Source organism: Lissotriton helveticus, chromosome 1_2 (genome assembly GCF_964261635.1).
Source record: "Lissotriton helveticus chromosome 1_2, aLisHel1.1, whole genome shotgun sequence".
Taxonomy (NCBI): Eukaryota; Metazoa; Chordata; class Amphibia; order Caudata; family Salamandridae; genus Lissotriton; species Lissotriton helveticus.
In genome coordinates this window covers 352,932,849-352,946,159 of record NC_136058.1, presented here as the reverse complement: position 1 = coordinate 352,946,159, position 13,311 = coordinate 352,932,849, and the positions used below count along the sequence as shown (strand labels likewise).

The 13,311-nt window shown below is 44.3% G+C and overlaps 1 long non-coding RNA gene across 2 annotated transcripts in view; it reads right to left on the bottom strand.

Moving 5' to 3' along the window:
• Positions 1-471: 471 nt before the first annotated feature.
• Positions 472-13,311, bottom strand: part of LOC144807911 (uncharacterized) — a 447,007-nt gene continuing 434,167 nt past the window's right edge. For both annotated transcript variants that reach the window (XR_013606520.1, XR_013606519.1), the window contains one exon: positions 472-852. This is a non-coding gene — a long non-coding RNA (uncharacterized LOC144807911). The remainder of the gene's footprint in view (positions 853-13,311) is intronic.

Below are 13,311 nucleotides of genomic sequence, written 5' to 3'. Positions count from 1 at the left end.
TGTACATCTTTCTTGCTTCTTTCTGTACCCCTCGTTCCTCTTTGTGTGGCCCTCTTCACTCTTTCTGCACCTCTTCTGTCTCTTTCTGAATATTTCTTACTCTTTCTGCAGCTCTCTTGTTCTTTCTGCTCCTTTCTGTACTTCTATTGCCTCTTTTTGTATTCAAATGGGAAGTGTAAGTTGTCAAGTCTAAAGGTATGTTTGCTTTTGTGACTGAGGTATGTGTCTACATGTACATATATATCTGTCGTTCGGTTGCACAGGCAGACATGTCTTATGTATATACTATTGAATACCCATGTGCCCTGTATTATGAGCAGAAATAAATACATACAACTTTGTTAACACAAATGTACAAATTATGCTGTTTGAAACTCAGGTATTCAAGTATTTGTATGTTTAATATTATGTAACATGTCACTAGGTAAAAGCAGAAACACACACATTCAATCCTTTACAAACTTGGTCAGACAGAGAACAGTGATATGGTTAGGATTGCTGTTTTACATTTGGTAGTCCTAACATATTGAACAGTCGATGAATAGTGAAACTTCAAGAGAAAAGTGAATTGTAAGACATCTTGGGAGAAGGATTAATGATTAGTCGACTTTGTATGATGCTGTGGAAAGGTACAGTCAAAATAGGCCTCTTTCTGCACCTTTGCTGCTTCTTTCTGTGCTTCTATTGCTTCTTTATCTACCTTTCTTCCTCTTTCTGGACTTCCGTTGCCTCTTTTTGTATTTTTCTTGCTTTTCCCTGCACCTTTCTTCTTCTTTCTGAACCTCTCATGCCTCTTTCTGCATTTCTCTTGCTTCTTTATGCACCTTCTTCCTCTTTCTGTACTTGTCCTACCTATGTAGGGACAGTTAGAAATAATCATTTAAAAAACCTTAGACATTTACTGAAAAGCACACAGGTTTCAGGGATGTTATAGTTAGGAATTAGCATTTAAGAAACCTAAGATATTCACTGAAAAAACACAGTTTTCAGGGACGTTATATTTAGACTGACATTTCACTCATGGAAAACCAGAGAAATTAACTCATGCCCCCGCAATGCACTGCTGATGAAGTCACATATTATATCACTCATGAAATGGTCAGTGACATCACTAATGACATCACTGATGACATCTCAAATGACATGTTAGTGCATTTTAGCATCCGGACACAAAATAATGATCCAGCTCCATGGGACAAATGGTTCAGAGACTGCACTCCTGTGGAAGGGTTTATTTTGCAAATTTTAACATTGATTGCGGACAAACAAAACATCTATGTGTTTCGGCTAAATTAGCCTTGTTCACAACTTTTTTGGGTAAAAACAGCAGGCATTATGTACACTCCAATTATGCATTGACATAGAAAACGGTCTAAACTCAGTCATATGAATACCAAAAAGGTTTTAGCCATCTTTTAACTTGTTCTAATCAATGAAACTATGTAAGCAATCAATAAAAAAGGAATGGCTATAGTTTTCAAATGGTTACAGATTAAAAAATTTCCATAATCGGATTGCAATGACATGTAATGCACTATAATTCTTTTACACATGGAAAATTATTATGTATTCATATGGGGCATAGATTCATATGATTAAGCCCCATTGGGCAATTGCTTTTCCCTGCAATTTAATCAAGCCTATGTCAAGTTTATCACTTTCAACAAATGCTCTATATGAATGTAATGAAATTAAGAAAACTAAACAGTACCCTTCAATACTCATTTAAACATGGCACAGAGGTAATTAATTATAGGGGGAAGAGACCCTATTTAATTCACATGCCAGAGCGGATGCGCAGCAGACGCGTGTAGCAGGTGCCCCGCTGGTGTACCAAAGGCAAGTCTGTCTGCGCCCATCCGTGGCCGGTCGGGCCTGGGGCCAGAACCCCTGCCTGGACCGGATCAGCCCGTAGTTATACCGCCAAACAACTACACATACTTTGCCCCCCCATCCCGGAGATATGTAAGCAAAGCATAACACCAGGGAATCTGCGTTATAAATGTAGTTACTGCCCTTTCACCACGGAGACGAACTTGGAACATAGAGGAGTTTGCCAGAAGTTAAGTTTCACCATGATTAACTGTAGATGCCTGATGAATTATAAACATAAAATTCATGAATATTTATTAGACGCCCAGGCAGATGTGCTATTTCTTACTGAAACCTGGCTAAATGAGGACTCTGCACCAGAAATCCTTGAAGCCCTTCCACATTATTATGGAATTAGCGGAGTGGATCGGACGGTTAACAGGGGGGAAGTGATTGCCATTATTCATAAGATAACTATTCAGTGTAGTTTAGAGTCCACCAACATGGAGGGGAGCAAAGCAGGCTTTTTCTCTATAATGGCAACGGCCAATTACATTATAAAGGGGTTTTTAATCCATAGGCCTCCTGGGCCCTCCACCCGGTTTGCATCCAGCCTTATTGAGCAGATAAATCAACCCACCCTGCGTTATGAGAAAATGATGTTGTTGGGAGACTTGAATCTTCATTTTGATGAAATGACGAATACCAGAGTGCAGGAGATCTGTCAGGAATTGGGTGCCCTCCAGATGACTCTACAATCAGGACTTTCCACTCACCTAGTAGGCTATCTATTGGACCCGATTTCAGCCAATTCGGGGGCCTTAGAAACTGAACCCCTGATCGCAGTCCCTTGGACTGATCACTATGTGGTTCCCTTCAGCGCCTTGTTGCCACAGACATGTACAACCAAAATGTCTGGCGCCGGGGAAGCGCACAGAAGGTGGGTTAGATTCTCACCAGCAAGTTTCAATCTGGCCCTCCAACAGGGTGGACCACCTGGTGGTAATGATATTGACTCTGCCTGTAGCGCTCTTGACAAACGTATTATGGAGGTATTAGACAGTAATGCTCCTTGGTCCTCGAGGGCACCTGGGAGACAATTAAAAACTGCAACATGGTTTAACAGTGAGCTCAGGACAGCTAAATCTGCCTGTAAGCGCCTTGAAAGAGCATGGGGAAGAGACTTCGCAGATCACAGGAAAATTGTATACAAACTCAGTCTTAAACACTATCAGTCTCTCATTAGGAAAGCTAGGGCCACCTACTAGAGTGATAGGGACAGCTTAGAACTCCTCGAAGGAACTCTTCACTATTTTTAAAGAGATCTTGTCACTAGCAAGGACCACTGCTCCTAACATCAGCGCTGTGGACTCCTGCAATTTGGTGGCAGACTTCTTTGCGGAGAATGTAGGAAAGATCTACTCCACCTTCCCAGAGGCAGCATGTAATGGGTGCCCGGATAGTGATGGGATATCCGACTTAGCAGGGGCGCTATATCTTGGGGGATTTGTTGTCCCATCATGTGACAATCTCACAGACATAGCCTCAACAACGAGGGAGGAAGGACGGTACTAGTCCTGCTGGACTTAACAGCGGCCTTTGATACCATGAGCCATGCTGTATTAGAACAAAGGTTACAGGATGTGGGCATTAGTGGTACGGCTCTTGCCCTCCTCTCCTCCTTTTTATCGTCTAGGGAACAAGTAATTTTCTGGGATGGATATCAGTCGGAGGAATTTTTACTGCCTGGTGGAGTTCCCCAGGGTTGTGCCTTGTCCCCCGCTTTTATTAATATTTATGTTGCCCCTTTGGCAAGATTAATAAAAAGCCATGGCTTTAAGCTTGTGTCAATTGCTGATGACACTCAATCCTATATTGTCTGTAACCCTGCGGCGAGATTGGTCCTAAATGCCCCCCCACCCGAGATCTCCTTCAAAACCCTGATTAGCAAAACTACACTGGCTTTCCATCCGCCAAAGGGTAAAGTTTAAGATCTGTTGTGTCGTCCATAGAGGGCTGCACGATTCAGGACCTTCCTATTTGGCGGAAAAATTCATTCCCTATAACCCTGCCCGCAACCTCAGATCCTCCAATCAGCTTCTGCTTCAGGTACCTACTGTAAAGAAGTCCAGACAAGGCGGTAAAGCCTTGTCCTCAGTTGGTCCAGCACTCTGGAACAAACTCCCCTTCGGACTTAGGCAGTGCTCCGACCATCTAACTTTCAGAAAAAAGCTGAAAACTTTTTTTATTCCAGTGTTAGCAGCCCCCCACTAGATTATCCTCCTGTTCTGATCCATCTGACATGGCGTATGGCGCAGAGATACTCCTTCGGGAGTTGATTCAAGCGCGGTATAAACCCATAAATAAATAAACCCAGTCGGTGGATGTCATGGCAGCTGAATTCTTCAAGTGCACTTCTGCCTTGATGACTTGGATGAATTCCAATTTTTTAAAGCTGAATACTGACAAAACTGAAGTTTTAGAGTTTGGTCAGAAAGTTTCGATCTGGAATCAGCTTTGGTGGTCAACTACAGCCAGTATTTGTCATATGCCAGTGAACAAAGCTAGGAACCATGGCTTTATGTTTGATAAAGACCTGTCCTGGACCTCTCAGATTTACCAAGTGTCATCTGCTTCCTTTTATGTTGAAAAATGCCTGGGAAGGATTCTTCCGTTCATCCCCTTTTCCCTGAGGAAAACAGTTTTAAGTGCCACGATTCTCTCTAGAACTGATTATGGTAACACTCTCTATCTGAGAGCAGGTGCTGAACAATTTGCTACACTTCAATCAATTCAGAATGCGGCTGCTAGAGTGTTGTTCAAACTACCTAAACATCACACTACATCAAACGCCATCAAACAACTTCATTGGCTCCCAGTCCGACGATATGTCGATTTTAAGACACTCTGTCTGGTACATAAAACCTTGTTTGTTGGTGGGGCAGAGGATGTACAGTCTCTGTTTTCCCGTTATCTGCCAACACGTTCCTTAAGGTTAGCCACTCTTGGCTTGTTCAAGCTCCCTAAGATAAAAAGAGTAAGGTGGGGGGAAAACGCTTCTCTTTCCTGGCATCTAAACTTTGGAACTCACTGCCTCTACATCTGAGAATGATTCCAAACAGACTGGTTTTCAGGAAGGAAATTAAAACATGGCTCTTCTCCCAACAATTATACAACTCAGCGTTATGTTCAACTACTTTTCTCAGCGCCAAGACACCTCGGCAGTAGTGCGCTCTACAAATACCCTTAGTCAGTCAGTCAAGAATCAAGTCGGGCTCACCTAGAGACCCCACTACTCCTAAGGTGTTAAGAGGGAACCTCGAGGTATTAGAGCCGTACATCAGATACCTCATTGAACTCTCTTTCACCTCAGAGATAGTCCCAAAAATGAGGAAGGAGGCGATTACCCTCCCCTTAAAAAAGAAGCCAAATGTTAGTATGAGTCAGTTGGAGAATTTGCGCCCAAATCTCTTCTGCCTTACTTTGCCAAAATGGCAGAGAAGGTGGTCAACACTCAACTGACAGCACATATTAATAAACACAGCTTACTCCATCCTACTTAATCGGTCTTTCGTGCAACCTATTCTACTAAATCAGCACTGCTCCTATCTGTAGAAATCATCCGCAAATACGTAGATGAGGGACAGGCGGTCCACTTAGTCCTCTTGGACCTCAGTGCCGCATTCGACACTGTAGCCCACCTAACCCTACTGCAGCACCTGATGAAGGGAGGTTTGGCGGGATGAGCCCTGGAGTGGCAAAAGTCCTTCTTACAAGATCGCAGTTTTCAGGTATCTCAGGAAGCTCATTATTCCAGGAGTATTAAGTTGGCCCAGGGGGTCCCACAGGGATCTATACTCAGCCCCACCCTCTTTAATCTCTACATCACCCCTTTGGCAGAGATTATTGAAAAATTTGGCATCAGTGTTGTGTCATATGCTGATGACACACAACTAGTGGTGTCCCTAACACAAGCTTACGATGAGGCAGCCATCAACTTATCAACTTGCCTACAAGAACTGGCGTCTTGGATGGCTAACAACTGTTTGAAACTTAATGGCAACAAAACAGAAGTGTTAGTGATAGGCAAAACCCCCTCGATTTGGTCTTCATCTTGGTGGCCTCACACACTGGGATCAACACCACCCCAATGTGAACAGGTTAAGAAACCTAGGGATGTGGCTAGACACTAAACTATCCTTTGAGTGCCCCACCAGGTTGGTGGCGGGGAAATGTTTTGGGATAATGCGAGGACTTTGGAAGACCATTGATGTACTCCCTGTTACAGCTAGGATAACTATGGTTCACGCTCGGGTGACATCACGCTTGGACTACGGGAACGCCCTCTACCTTGGGGCTAGTAGTAAATGTATGCGAAGACTCCAATGCAATCAGAATGCAGCAGCTTTGTGGAGTGGTGTGGCTCACTGGTTAGAGGCGGCAGACCCGGAAGCAGAAGTCGGCCCGGGACAGGGTTCGATTCCCGACGCGGCAGGGTCGTGGACCAGGGTCAGCGGACTCGATAATGCTCGCCTCGGTGCCTACTCTAACCAGGGGTCACACTCGGCAACTCTGGGCATTAGCTTGCCTAATCTCCACAACGGCCCCATCAACGCCAGGGATGCCTGGCTCCACCTTGGGGACTCCTAGCAGGGACCATCCCACAGGGAAAGCCAGGACGGGTTCCCCAGCGGTATACAGCGCCAGGACGCCGGCTGGCAACAGTGCGCTTTACAAGTATACACATTACATTACATTGCAGCTCATCTCGTTCTAATGCTACCAAGGAGAGCTCCTTCTATCCAGGCCCTAGTCTCCCTTCACTGGCTTCTGGTGAGAGAACAAATTCTCTTTAAAGCCCTAAGTGTCAGCCACCATATCCTGCAGAGGAAAGGGCCCACTTATCTGCATGACCCCCTACGTTCCGACCCGTCATTTGAGATCAAGTGGGAGGGGGAGGTCAGTGTTCAGGCCTTCAGAAGAGTAAGAATGGGTGGCCGTTCCTTCCGCTTTTCGGCAGCCAAACACTGGAACAAACTTACCCCAGGTCTCCAGCTGGAAGCCTCTGAGACAATCTTTCGGAAAAAAACTCAAGACCTGGCTTTTTCTGTCCTTAAGCCTTCCCGTCTAATTCGAATTCGAATTTCACTCAGGGTTTATTTCTTTTGCCGCGGCGCAGGGACACACTAGTTAGTGTACCCATGTGCCTTACAAACTTGTTTATTATTATTATTATTATTAATTCACTACGAGGATGCCAATATATTGCAGAAACACCCTGACCCACTAGTCTTCAGGGCCAAAAACGTATTTTTTTTTAAAGATTTTGGCGCAATTCAAGGTGGATCAGTGAATCCGAAGAAAAGTTTAAATAAACACAGCATTTCTTTTAAGCCCCTGGTTGGGGCAGGTCCCAGGGGCAATGTAAAATGAGATACTGGGGCCCGCCTGGGCCCCCTCCAGCCCCGGTTACCGCCACCTCCCCATGGCTTAATTTATAAGGAAAGTGCATTGGGGACCTCCTGGTTCCCCCATGCCGCTCCAGGGACCGCCACCTCCCAGGGCTAATTATCTTAAATGTGGTTGGGCCACGCGGACCTTCCGCAGCCCCAGCGGCCACCACCTCCCTGGAGCTATTTACATAATTAGGCGCCAGGACGCTACTGCCCCCCCCCAATTCCCCAGGGACTGGCAACTTCCTGGGCCTATGTTGAAAATAATGTGTGTGTCGGCTCAAGCTCCCCCCATACAGCCCCGGGACCCCATCTCCCCAGGGCTATTTGAAAGATAAGAGGGGGCTATGTGGCCCACCTTCCTGGAGTTGTAATGGCCCTGAGGTCTGCCACTCCCCGGGACTGGCTCCAGCATTGTCCAGGGTGCCCTGCTCCCTCCAAGCAATAGGAAACTCTGCTTCGCTTCAGTGGAGAAGTGTGGCTCAATGGTTAGAGCAGGCAGACCTTGATGCAGAGCTCTGGCCAGGGACCAGGGTTCGATTCCCGCCTCGGCGGGTCTCCAGCTCATTAATTCCCCTGACTGGATATTCTCGCCTCAGTGCCTGTTCTGATCATGGGTCCCATGCTGCAACTCTGGGCAATAGCTTGCTTAGTCTCCACAACAGCCCCAAAAGCGCTGGGATGCCAGGCTGCACCTGGGGGGTGCCCAGGAGTGGACATTTCCCAGGAAAAGCCAGGAAGGGTTCCTAAGTGGTATACGGACAGTGCCGGGACACCTCCGGTGGAGGTAGCTGTGCGCTTTACAAATTCCGACATTTACATTTACATTCATGGAAGCGAGAGCAGAAAAAGTGCTCTTGCTTCCATGAAGTGAAACAGAATTGCTTTTGGGCAGAGGGAGCTTCACCCAAAAGCAATGCTGGCTCCCGCAGGAGGCGAGGAGCCAGGAGGGACTGGGGGCGCCTTGAGGCTTCCCCCAAAAACCCCAAGGGTGTGGCCATGTCCTGGGAGATAAAGGGTCCCCAGGGCTAAAAATGGCCTAGGTAGGGTTGCATCGCAGCCCTACCAACCTATTTTTATTGTTAAAGAAAGGATGTGGCTATGCCCCAGTAAATGGGCTCCCCGCGGCAATATTAGCCTCCAAAAATTAAAATAAATAAATAGATGGCAGGTCCAAATAAACAAATAAATGGGCCAGCAACGGAATTTGCAGTCCCCAGGCAGAAATCAGCCTTGGGAGAGTCCTAGGAGGCTTGTTTCCTCACGAGGGAGGACCTGGTCTGGCAGTTCAGGCTGAACTGTTTCCATTGTGTTCAAACTGGGATGCCATTTTGAGCAAAACAATGATGGATTTAGGACCAGATCTCTGTACTGGTGTGAATATATGATATTGTTCTGCATTCTGTCCATCAATTGTTCTCTTTGCATTTACCAAACCTTCAAACCAGGAAGTGTTGTCACCCATCTTGTGACTCTGCAAAAAAAGATAAGGGGGTAGGGTATTCCTCCCCAACCCCCTAGACCTCTTGGGGGGTCCCACCGGGACCTCAAGGGCCCAAAAAGCTTTTTTATATTTAATTGTGGCAGGACCTGCGTTGGATCTGCAGATCTCACTTTTACAAAACAGAAGTGCAGGATCCTGCACTTCTTTACTAATTGCCTTGGGGTGGTCCGAGTCCTGAGGACATTTGGAAAATAAAGGAGAAAGGACACATGAGCCCACCCTCCAAGGGCATAAAAATATCTCAGGGATCACCACCTCCTTAGGGCTTCTACATTATTAAAGGAGGGTCTATTGGGCCCCCTGGGGATGACCATCTCCATAGGGCCACAGTAAAAACATTAATCAGGGTGTGGTAGCAAGCCTCAGCCAGGGCTACTAGTGCAAGGGATTCTCCCTTCTCTGCTTAGAGTCCTTAGACCAATAGTAAGAAGTTGGTACAGAAACTGGAATAGAAAATACAGAGTTTATTAAACCTCAAGAGGTGGAACTACATTCACACAGCACCCTTTGGTAAAGTATGAGGTAGCACACTGACTAGAAGGAGCTTGGTCCTTTTATACCCACACATGGGCTAAATTGAAGGCGGTACAAACTAGCATCAAGTGGGAAGGGCTATCTGTTAGCTAATTCTGGTGGACACATCTTGACAGTTACAAGTTAGAGACAGTTGTAAGCTCGACTGGGCATGTGCAAAGTAGGGGACGATAAATATATCTTGTCTCTACGCAGATTTCAAGAGCAGTTAACAGGAAGGTAGGACAGAGCACATGGCAAACAAAATGGCAGACAGAAATACAAAATGGATTCCGCAAAACGGCCAAGATAGTCTCTTAATGCAGATGTCTTCTGCTAATGCTTAATCTAATTATTGCTAATTTACCACAGACGACCCTTTCAGCATTTGCTGAAGACATTCGTCTATCTGGGGTAATCTAGATCTGCATCTTGTGTATTGATGTTCATCATCTTTATAATTTCATACTTCAGCATTTGTTGTTCGTTTGCAACATTGTTTTTGGCAGGTGTACAAGCAGTAATTCACATGGACCAAAGCATGGGACCACATTGTATACAAGTACAGCATGTAAATAGTTTCACCAGTAGTATACATAGGATAGTCAGTAGTTTCCAGCCCCAAGTAGCAAAAAGTGTCCATATTCAGTTTGAAAATGTCCATGTACCAGTCTCTGGGTGAATATCTGCAGAAATCTTATGCAGCTTAGAGATTGCGTCATAAACTGAAGGTGAGTGGTCCGGTATCAAGACGCAGCAACTGCTACCAATGATGCGGCAGGCACCACCTCGATCAGCCAAAATTACATCAAGCACCATCCGATTCTGGAGTGCTACAATTCTCGCAATTTGTAGTTCTTCTGTAATGTTCCCAAGGGCCATAGCTTTCTGATTGGTGACAGCTTCCACTACACGAGTCAATGCAGCACCCACAAAGAAGAACAAACCCAAATTGAAATTGACATATTGTTGTAGAGCGGTGTCTGTCTGGTCAATGTCATCAGTACTTGTTGTCCATTTAAATCTATTCTTAGAAATATCATTGTACAATTTTTGGTCAAGATGATATGATGCAGGTGCCAAAAAACACAGGGGGCAATACGAATGATATGTAGCATACCCCTGACCACCCAACAGGTAATTGGTAATATCCTTTATTACCACAGATGAAGTATGTATTGTGTGATGAAGTGAAACTGCTATTATTTATAACATTAATATTCAGTATTGTAATACATCCACTTCGGCCAACGGGAATTCTCCCAACGCTACCAATACATAAATCTGCTTTTGCTCTTGTTACAGATATCACAAAAAGTCCATTATTTTTAATCGCTCTTACATTCGTAAAGACATATGGTGTCGAAATATTGCCTGGTTGGTATTCATCCCATTCCCATTTAGTCCCTTCAGCTTGAGGATACCCATTCTCATCTTGGTAACACTCTTTATTCAATTGAAAAATTATTCCACCTACTGAAGGCTTTCCATAAGCAAACAAAAGAGCATACCAAGCTTGACATGGACCATTATGGTAAAACGGTAGAGGAATAAAAGGCGTTCCTCCTTTCTTCTGGTGTGCAGGTATCATTCCGCACACCCAACAATTAGTAGTATTTGTAGCATTATGAGTATGATGCAACATCTGAATGAATGTGTTATTCAGATAGGACTGTCGATGTTTCTTCTCATGATAAGGAAGGGTATAGTAGAAGTGCTCCAGTGGAGCTGGAGTAGTTGCAACAAAAAGCTGTCGAGCAGGAACTGCTTTCTCAATTAACCAATTGGTTATTGCCAAAACTACCAAGGTAACAACAAACCCTATAGCACAAATAATTCTCTTGGCGTTATTCATTTCTATGGCAATGATGATCGATCTTTCAAAGAATCTTATAAAAAAAACAATTGTTGGAGCTCTTCTCCCTTGGATATCTGTTGATTTCTTCACCACGGGCCAAGACGGGTGTCACTACACTAATGCAGGGCTGACCCCTATCCCTTTGCCTCATTTATTTTGTTTATTTTGAAAGTTTTATATAGCGCGAACAAGATCTTTGCAGATATCAGAGCGCTTTACAGAGCAGGGAATACCAAACAAGAGAATGAATACGTGAGGGAACATAATAGTACAGGTGAATCAATAATGCAAGTAATTAGTCATAATAGTAGGTGAAACAACAATAAAGGCTCTCCTTTTCACAACCCAGGGTGGTAGCTCAACCAGTCTCGTTCAAAACTTCAGATTCTTTCCTCGGTCTCAAATTATATCGCGTTGTTCCAGGAATCGTGTGGTCCGGGAAGACTTCCATAGACTCGTCAGATGAAATGGCTTGGCCATTCTCCGTCTCCAGAATTTCTTGATGGTTGATAAATGCAGCAGGTTCCACCAAGGTGGGCGATACACATTTGCAGTGTGTGGTATGGAGCCAGTTCTTCTTTTTCGTCACTCGAACTGCTGTCCTTGTAGCCAACAGCACCTGCTCTGGACCTCGCCACCTCGGCTCCAAGCTGTTCGATCTGTCAAACACTTTCACCATTACATAGTCCCCAGGACGGAGATCATTGGCCTTGCCAGTAGATCTATCAGGAAGAGCTTCTCGAACATTTTGATGAATAGAAGTCCAACTGTCGGTTAATTGTGCCAAATAATCATTCAACAGAACACAAGGCACATCGTATATGGGGCGTAGTTTAGGAACTCCCCAAATGTTCATCGGTCTTCCAAATACCACCTCATACGGTGTCAGACCTGATCGTGAATGTGGCACCGATCTTGTGGATAACAATGCCAAAGGCAGTGCATCGGGCCACTTTAGAGATGTGGAGGCCAGTATTTTTGCCAGCTTCAATTTTAAGGTAGCATTATAACTTTCCACCAATCCTGCTGATTGTGGGTGGAAGACTGCATGTAATTTTTGTTTGATCCCTTATCCTTTCAGGACATAATCAACAACTTTCCCAATAAAATGAGGTCCGTTGTCACTCGATAAAATTTTACAAACACCATAACTAGGAAAATATTCCTTCAGAAGCACCTTTGCTGTAGTAAGAGCAGTATTATCCTTCATAGGGTACGCCTCTATCCATTTACTGAAGGCACATATCACCACTAGGACATACTTTAGATTGTTGCAGCGCTCAAGTTGGATGTAATCAATCTGCAAGACTTCAAAAGGTGCAGTTGATGTAGCAAACCCTCCTGTAGTGTCCCTTTTCCAGGATTGTACTGCCAACAGATCAAACAGGACTGTACCACTCTTTTAGCTGTGCTGGCAATTTCAGGATGCTCCCAAACTTGTGTAGTCAGTTATGATGGGTATGCTGGCCCATCTAATCACGCACTATACACATGGTGCTTGGCACCTTAGTCCCTCTTATTCACTTATACAATCTATTCAACACACTTTACTGTTGATATTGATTATTTTTAATCCAACATATCATTTTTCATAATGCTTTTAGTATTCAAACAATATACATTTACATCAATTACATATGTGATAAAGTATTATTTCTCAGTTCCTCTTTGCAGCATTACATAATAATAAGAACATTTTTGTTGAGCCAATGCATTTCGGTACCTTCATCAGGGGCCGAATCTGTAAAAAAATAAATTTCAAAATGTAAGTGTGTGTATATTATTGCCCATGGGTGCTGTGCTGATGTTTTGAATGGTTAAATCATACCTGAACGAAACAACCTCTCCAAAGGTTCTAACTGCGTCAATGTCAGAGTAACCGTTATTTTTCTGTCAAAAGAAAATAATTGGGACTCTTTTGTAACTATTGCATGCTTAAATAAACAATCGCTTCTCACGATATCTGCTTACTGCCAATTGCGCTTGAATAACACATACCTGTGTATATTTCCTGGAATTAAACCACTGTGAAAACAAATAAATTGCAAAGGCTTAATTACCTTACATGCCTATACAAGAGGATCCAATCTAAGAGAGAGACTAAAGCGGACACAAGTAGCACCACCAACAACAATACACAAAGGAACGATCAAATGTCACAATTGCACCAA